The 9132-nt window shown below is 36.6% G+C and overlaps 1 long non-coding RNA gene across 1 annotated transcript; it reads right to left on the bottom strand.

Annotated features, from left to right (window-relative positions):
* Positions 1–921: 921 nt before the first annotated feature.
* On the bottom strand, positions 922–9132 carry LOC114752672 (uncharacterized). The gene is made up of 4 exons (XR_003740878.1): positions 8864–9132; positions 8379–8523; positions 8170–8225; positions 922–935 (listed from the first exon to the last, which is right to left on the bottom strand). It is a non-coding gene; the product is annotated as an uncharacterized LOC114752672 (long non-coding RNA).

Here is a 9132-nt window from a genome sequence, read left to right as displayed (position 1 = left end):
GTACATGGCTTCTCTTTGGTCCTTAAAATATGGTCCTACTTCGAAGGAGAATACCCTATCTGATAAGCAAAGTGACTGGAAAGCTGTTTCAAAATATTAGACTCCTCGCCCCCATAGTGCTATACTCGGTTAAGGGCAGATTGATTTGATGAGCTGTGTGTGTCTTTAAGATGTAATCTCGCCACTTCATATATATATAATATATATATATATATTAGCCTCTTGTTACTATCTTCTGTGATCACCTTCCCCCCCCCCCTCTGTAGGTCTGAGGATTTCCTTTCCTCTAGCAAGCTTTAGGTTCTTCTCATACTGATAATTTTCCTTTCGGAGGGTTATCAAAACCGTGAGCTGGACAGAGTAAAGAAGAATCAAACCATAAGAGATTATAGTTCTAGATTGGCCAATGAGCTTGGCCATGCCCATTCTCATAATACGGAGCATCTATCGTAATTTGTCAACTTGTTCATTAGAATTTAACTCCTTATCATATCTTGTCACACCCCCCCCCCCCAAAAACCAAAAAAAAAAAAAAAAAGTATATGAAGTTTCATACTTTGTTTTAGTCTTCTTCTTTCATTGATTCTCTGTGGAAATTTAGTGCAAACGCATTATGCATTACCTTCATAGAGAATGGCGCCTAGCAAGAATCACAGCCAGAAGCATTATTATAGATGACGTAACAGGATAAATTCCCAAGAAGCTGGCCCTGCTTCGCCTTCGACCTTTACAATAAAAAGACAAAGAAGTTTATTTTCAAATTAAAATACCAGTAAAACAAAATGTAATGTTGTAGACAGTGGTTTTAACAACCGAATTCGGCAATGATCAGAGTAATGAGACCGCAAACAGCTGAACCAACAGCAACTTCATTCAGAGCATCCTCTTTTGTTCCCGTAAGACTGCAAATATCGCTGCCATTATAGAAACAAAGCCTGCAGAGCACATTCAAAAATCAAATCATATAAGAAGAACTGGTGACAGCCATGACAAGTAAAATAAATATTGGTACCATTAAGCTTCATAAGGGATCTAGGGCTCACTAATAATAGAGTTTAATTGTCTATGAACAACAAAAATAAAAAGGAATTAAAATTTGGCGGCCACATCAACAAATTATATGTCATCTTGGTTAGAAATTCCCCGCTCACACATTAGAATTCCACTATAACACATGTCTGATAATTTTTACAAGTCACCAGTAATAGCATGCTTTAATTTGAAGTTCAGCACAATGTATCATGCTATCACCCTCCTACATGTATTGTACAGCCTTGCAAATTTGGTGTATTATAGTTATAGCCACAAACTCCCCCTATTTAGTATAGTCAGTCCCAAGCCCGGGTAAAAGAGGAGAGTTGTGTTAGGCCATCGATAGCCATTAAAAGTCCGTCAAATCTCATGAACATGGATCAACAAAGTAATTATGCTACTGTTAGGTTGTTGCCTAGATAACGTGCTGTACAGCTTGAGTATAATGAGAAGTGAGCGAGAGCCACTGCATCATCCGGATGTAGTGTTAAATGAGCGGGCTACCATAGTCTTTTGGACGGAGGTGGCTAAAGAAATTAGTTCATGAGAGCAAGATTAGATTCAACACTTGGAATATTGGAACTTTGAATGAAATCTATGGAAATATAGGAGTTATAAGGGACAGAAGGAATTAACATCTTGTGCCTCCAAGAAACCAAAATGGGCTAGAGAAGTTTACATAGAATTTGGAGAATATAAATTTTGGTACACAGGGAAGGTGAGTGCAAGGAATGGTGTTGATATCATCGTTTATGGAACACGGAAAAAGAATGTGGTGGAAGTTAAAAGGTTTGAGGACAAAATAATATCTTTAAAAGTAACTGTTGAAAATAATACTATCAATATCATTAGCGCCTATGCACCTCAGGTTGGGAGAGAGGCACACCTTAAAGATAAGTTTTGGAAAGATATGAAGGGATTGGTTCAAAGCATACCACTTAAAGAAAAAAATTTTATTGGTGGAGATCTTAATGGACACGTCGGCAAGGAAACAGGACAATTTGTTGAGACTCATGGTGGTTTTGGTTTTTGGGGAGCTTAACAAAAAACAATCTATTCTTGACTTTTCTTTTGTATACAATCTTACGATTGTCAACACTTGTTTTAAGAAGCGAGAAGAACATTTAATCACGTACAAGAGTGGAGCCTCAAAATCACAAATTAATTTCTTTTTGGTTAAGAACCTAGACAGAAAACTGTGTACTAATTGCAAAATGATTTCTGGGGATGGGATGACTGCCCACCATAAAGTACTTATCCTTGATGTGCATTTTAAGAGTATCAAACAAAAGTCTCACCAAGTAGTAAACCCCAGGGTCAGTAGTGGCAGTCAAAGGGTGAGAAGCGAGACTTTTTCAAAAAGACCTTTTTGGAGGAAGAGATCTGGGAGTTGCAAGGAAATGCAAACATCATGTAAGAAGAGATGACAATGAGACATTGTATGCTTGCTAAAACAATTTTGGGAGAATCCAGAGGTCATGGTCAGAGACATACGGAGACTTGATGGTGGGACAAGAGTATGCAAGAGAAAGTCAAACAGAAAAGAGATTATTTTAAGACCATACCTTTTGTACAATAGTGCAAAAAAACTGGAAAAAAATATCGTTTGGTTAAAAAAGAGATGAAGAGAGCAGTAAGCAGAGCACGTACTAAAGCTTATGAGGAGTTTTATAAGGAGTTAGGAACAAAGGCGGGGAAAAAAAATATTTACAAGATTACGAAGCAAAAAGAGAGGAAAAAGAGAGATCTGGACTAGGTGAAGTGTATAAAGAATGAAGATGATAAAGTTCTAGTTACTGATGGTGATATGAAAGACAAATGGGATGCTTACTTTTACAAGTTGTTAATGAGGGAAGCGAATGTGTGACTAAGAACTTACAAGACTTGCTAATTAACAAAGATTATTGGAATTTGGCTTTTTATAGTAGGACCCGCATAGGAGAGGATAAGGCAGCTCTTGAGAAAATGGATAATGATAAAGCTGTTGAGCCTGATGGTTTTCCTATTGAAATTTGAAAATATTCAAGCAAGAAAGATGAATTATGGCTAACCAAGTTTTTTAATAAAATTTCACACTCCAAGAATATGCCAGATGAATGGAGGAAAAGCATTTTAGTTCCTATTTATAAGAATAAAGAAGTTATTCAAAATTGTGCAAGCTACAAAAAGATAAAACTTATGAGTCATACAATGAAATTGTGAGAAAAGGTGATTGAACATAGATTCAGGTTAGAGACTACTATTTTGGAGAACCAATTTAGATTTATGCCAAGAAGATCTACAACTAAAGCAATTTATTTACTAAAAGAGTTAATGGAAAGATATAGAAGAAAAAGAAAGGGTTTACATATGGTCTTTATTGATTTGGAGAAAACTTGTGATCATGTGCCAAGAGAAGTACTTTGAAAGGTTTTAGAAAAGAAAGGTGTGCGGTTGCTTATATCAAAGCTATACAAGATATGTATGAAGGAGTAACTACTAGTGCAAGAACGCCTAGAGGTAAAACAAAAGACTTCCCCATTCCCCATTAAGATTGGCCCACATCAAGGATTCTCTATAAGTCCTTGCTTGTTTAATATTATTTTGGACGTTCTAATTGAGCTTATTCAAGAAAAAATCTCTAAGTACATGTTTTTTACGGATGACATAGTCCTCATGACGAAATAAAAAGAAGAGATTAACTCTAAATCGAAGTTATGAAAAAGGACTTTGGAGTCGAAAAGTTCTCACTTGACCAGAAACAAAATAAAATATATGCTTTGCAATTTTGGGAGGAGGCAAGGCAATGGTGATTTGGAGGTGAAGATGGAGATCAAATCATTCTTCAAGTATCAAAGTTTAAATACCTAGGATTCGGTATACATGAGGATGGTGAAATTAATGAAGACTTTTCTCATAGAATCTAAGCTGATTAGTTAAAATGAAGAAATGCTACTGAAGTTATTTGCAATAAGGGATCTGAGAAGCTTAAGGAAAATTTTTATCAAACTACTATAAAACAAGCTATATTGTACAGTAGTGAATGTTGGGCAATAAAAAGAAAATAAGAGCACAAAGTTAGGGTAGCAGAAATGAGGATGTTGAGATGGATGAATGATCATATAAGAAAAGATAAGATTCGAAATCAAAATATCAGAGCAAGAATTGATGTGGTGCCTATCCAAGAGAAAATGGTCGAACATCGCTTAAGATGGTTTGAACATATACGGAGAAGGCCTTTGGAGGCCCTGATAAGGAGGACAGATCAAACAGTATAGAGTCCCATAAAAAAAGACAAAGGAAAACCAAGAAGAACACTCAATAAGATAACTAAACAAGACCTTCTGGTCAATAACATATCTAAGGATTGGGTTGTTAACAAAACAATAATAGCGTTGTGTAATTCATATAGCCGACCCTACCTAGTGGGATAAGGCTTTATTGTTGTTGTTGTATAGTTATGGCCACAGTACAACTACTACATTTATTTAGCTGCAGTGTGCACTATGCATACAACTAAATAGGGATGCAACCCCGATCAAATGATTCCAAAAGCTTTTTGGTTGCAATTGCCAACACAGGAGCCAACAAAATCAGGGAAGACATGTTTTTTCCTCTATTCTTCTCCCTCACCCTTCTCCTCCCCACTGCCACACAACCATAATTAACCAAAGCCACGGGCGATATGTGCTTCAAGAACACCAGCTCATGCCCCACTCTCTACCCTTACTACCTCGACTAAAATCTTCCAGCAGTACCACCGCGACCTTCCAAATGATACAGAGGAAATTGAGGGATTCCCTAGTGATGATCACTGTGATATCTTAAAGTAAAGCTACGACTCAACCTTTTGATTTTTACGATTTGTGATTATGTATTTTATGGAAGATTACAGTGGTCTTCATGAATTCTGTTTTTAATGAAAGTTTGGTTATGCGCACAGAGAGAGCACGTGTAACAATCATTATGATTACTAATGAACTTTTATGGGTTGTGCACATTTCATGAAACATCACCCACATACCCCTATGATATGCAGCATTTTAGAGCCCTCGGTGCTACACTTGGCAATTAAGCAACTAACAATAATTTAGTGACTGCTTAGTTTCATGTACATATCTTATCGAAGTTTGAAGCATACAGATAGAAATTAGCAGCTAAATTAAACAGCAGGAATTCCTGCCAATGAGATAAGCACATTCTAGAGATGTTAATACTCATCAAATACTCTCCTTTTGATAAAATACAGATTTGACAAAATTAAGACCAGAAACAGATCAAATATAATTACACAATATTTTATGCACAAGATACAGATCCAGACCAACCTCACTTCTCACAAAAGAAAAGAAATTAAAAAACTACAGAAACCTTCGGATCAAAAACCCGTAGAACAATGCAACCCTTATATTTATAATCTGCCATATTTTGCCTTCCGATGTTGAAAGTAAAACATGGCTGAACTTAGAAACTTGCCTTTTAATCATGAAAATTGGAAAAAGATGTAAAGAGACTGCTCTCCCCACAATAAAAAGCTGTCAAGAAATGTCAATCTTAAGGTTTGAGCTAATCTGCCTCCAAAAGGTTGGACAAGAGAACGAACTGCAAGGTTGAACATAATTACATAATTTGAAGTTTATAGCATCCCACGGCCTGAATATATTATGATGGAACCAGGATAAAATGGCTCAAAGAAATGTGCTGATTCCATTAAACTGATAGTAATAAAATGACAAGATCCTACCACGTTCACAGGTTTGATGGATTAGCATATAGCAACGCAAGACACAGAACCTAGGAACCACAAAATAAAGGGATGCAAAAGTATAGAAGCTGCAAGAAACACATAACATGGCTTCAACATCTCGCCGCAACTAGACAGAGGACAGAATTAGGGAAGAACCGAATCCCCAAGAGCCCATTTGGTGCTTATAATGGTAATAAATGGTAGAGAATGGAATAAAATATTATGCTGATCACTGTATATCTGTTTGGCATGAATACTTAGAATGATGGAAATTTATTTCTTATATTTAGTTTTAAAAAAATAAAAAGACCAAAATACCCTCATTCAACTATTTCCCATGCACTCCACTCCGCCTTCACTCTTTTCCTCCCTCATCAAATGGCAAAATCAAAATCAAAATCCAATCCACATTTCCATAACTAAATGCCAGAGTTTCATCATCAAAATCAAATGCTAGATTTCCACATCAAAATAAAAATCCAAATCTGAATTTGGGGGAAAAAAACAACACAGTTGCAGTAACAGATTTGAAAATGAAAGCTCAAGCAAAGCCAGATCTGAAAACAACAAGGCGTCAACAACTGCAAGTGCTGGTTCAGAGACGACAATGACAGCAGATGCTCAAGCAAAACAAACATCAATGACATCATTCTTTCCCTCCATTGTAACAGATCTGGATGTTTTGGATGATGAAGATGAATTTTTTGTTTGGGGGGGGGGGGTTGAAGAAAAAAAGAATACGCAGATCTAGCATGAAGAACCGGTCCTTGAATGAGCAGGAGGAAAAGGATGGAGTCAACTGGACTTTTCTGAGGGACCAGACAACCACTTTGGCACTTGGGAATCCTGATTCACCTCATGAGTTGTAATCTTGGTTTCTTGGGAGAGCTAATTTTATATATATGGAGCCAACCAAACATCCTTAATAAAGGAATGGAAGCCCTATGTCCATTTCATAGTCTCAAAGGAATAGAGCAATAGGGGCTATCAGTTCACATGATTAATCAAACCAGTATGAGGACTCATGACACTGTGGCAATAATCAAAGAAGACTATTTCAATGTTGACAAAAAAATATACACTCATTGTAGTTAAATAATTGCAACAATCAAATTGAAAACTGTCTATACAAGAAGCAACGGGAACCATAATTATTATGTTGCTGCTGATGAGTCTGTGGGGGGAATTTAGTAAAGTTTTTGTGCTGATAATAATGAAGAGAATAAAAGTAAAACTCACTGGAGATTTAAGTGCATGCTATATTAAAAGAAAAATCACTGAAGCGACTAATTTAATGAGTCAAATTGAATCAGAACAACAAAGTTGCTTGTCAAAGATATGACACTAAAAGACCAAGTCACAATGCAAGCGGTTTGTCATGATCTTTTCAGGTCCATGCCCAATGCAAAGACTCAATTCCCTCAGATGAATACAGATTATGTTATGGTATTGGAATAAGAAAGAGAGGGAGAAAGAGGAAGGGAAAGAGAAATAAGGCAGAAAGAATAACAGAGAGAAACAGAGAAATATAGAAGAGGAGAGAGAAGAGAAGCGGAGCATCACACTAATCATATCATTCATAATATATCTTACAAATGGGGTACTTAACATCTATTTATAGGCAATAAGACTTTTAACTACCTACCCATTCTGTTATTTCTGTTATTCCTTTATTACAATTTCCATAGCAGATTATTACTAACCTAAAAGAACCCTTACTTCCATAGAAGTACTACCAGATGCATCAACTATTTCCCAACCCAAGAGTAAAGTCTCTTTTGAAGAAATGAAGTTGTATGGGACTATGGGCAAAGAACCAAGCTTCAAAAATTCTAATGTGCCATTGCCAAATTTGTCATACCAATGTGACATTTATCACATCATCCTATTACAATTTGGAAGTAGATATGTTAATTAAGAATTATCATGCTGTGACAAATATCCATAGGCACAATGAGTAAGAATGTAAGGTAGAAAATTCCGAACCTTGTGTGCAAAGTGTAACACCAGGGAGAGCTAAACTACAAGACTGTCTGATCAAGTTGAACATTTTAAGTTATACTTTTTACTACATTATAATTGGAATCAGATTAATGCCAATATCATACAGCAATTGATAAGCAGACAGAGTGGAACCTTTTTTTCACAGTTTTCAAAGAGTTAGACTATTTCCCTGCAACAGGATCATACAATAGTGGCACATCACCTTTTTTCACTAAAACTTATAATATCCGATCAAGAATCCTCAACAGATGCAACGGAAAAACAAAGAACATCAATTGCCTATTGGCATAGAAATCCAAGAATAATGTTCAAAAAAACATGAGGAGCAAGAATTTAGAGAAACCTAACAAATCCTAGAATAACATGAAAAAGCATGAAGAGCAGAAATTATGAGAAATCTGAGGTACCTGAAGAGGTAGAAGTACAGAAAGGCGTTTCTTCCCCCTTGCTACCAGCTGATACCCTAAATGTAAGATGATCAACACCAAAAAGATTAGTAAGACACAAAAATATTTAGCTCAGCAATCTACGCTCCAGGAAAATCAAGAAAATATAATTAATCAAAATAACAAGGAAAAATTTGATAAGCCAGGAACAACTCAAAATTGAAGCTTACGTGAATCAACAACCATGCGGTATGAGTAATCTGAGCCATCTGTCCCAGAAGGCCTTCCGATTGTCGAATTTCTCTGCTGCATCTTCCCCTATCTCTCCTCCTCTGCTGTTTGTTTTATTATTTTTCTAAAAGCTCAGTCAATAGCCTAGAATATAAAGAACTTGCATTAGATTAAGGTGAAGAAAGGGAATGGGGACATTTTACGAATGAGGCATCCCCGCCAATGCACAAGAGGATATCAAAACGCTGATTTGAAAAGTAGAACACGGAGAAAAATTTTCTTAACAGATTGATGACATTATAAACAACCGATCAATACGAAAGGAGTGACAACCACAAAAATCCTCAACTTTGAGGGCAACAAAGCCTACGCAGTAGACAAGACACGAAGAGATCAAGCTAATAAAAAGTACAAGCAAATAGAGACGACAAGGACGATCAAACAAACAAACACGAAGAGAAGCAAGAAAGAGTGACAGACAAACCTGTTCTTCTTTACCGGAACCCAAATCGATGTGCTAAACTGGGGGATGCGCCGTTCGCCAGTGACCGGAGATCTGGCAGCCGGCGGTTGTTCCCAGTTGCCGCGGTAGCAATCACGACAATGAAACGAGGATTTGAGAATCTGTAAGGAGGCAGAACAAATTTGAGCATAAGTCAGAATTGTGATTTATGGCCAAGGTAATTGAGCAACATCCTCGATTATGATTGCACCACTGCAGGACCTAGGAAGATTCCTCAACATACGGTTTTG

This window comes from Neltuma alba, unplaced genomic scaffold (assembly GCF_004799145.2).
Source record: "Neltuma alba isolate B1F8T4 unplaced genomic scaffold, ASM479914v2 tig00001185_pilon, whole genome shotgun sequence".
Lineage (NCBI taxonomy): Eukaryota > Viridiplantae > Streptophyta > Magnoliopsida > Fabales > Fabaceae > Neltuma > Neltuma alba.
The sequence above is the reverse complement of the archived record's forward strand: the minus strand, read 5'-3'. Positions and strand labels throughout refer to the sequence as shown.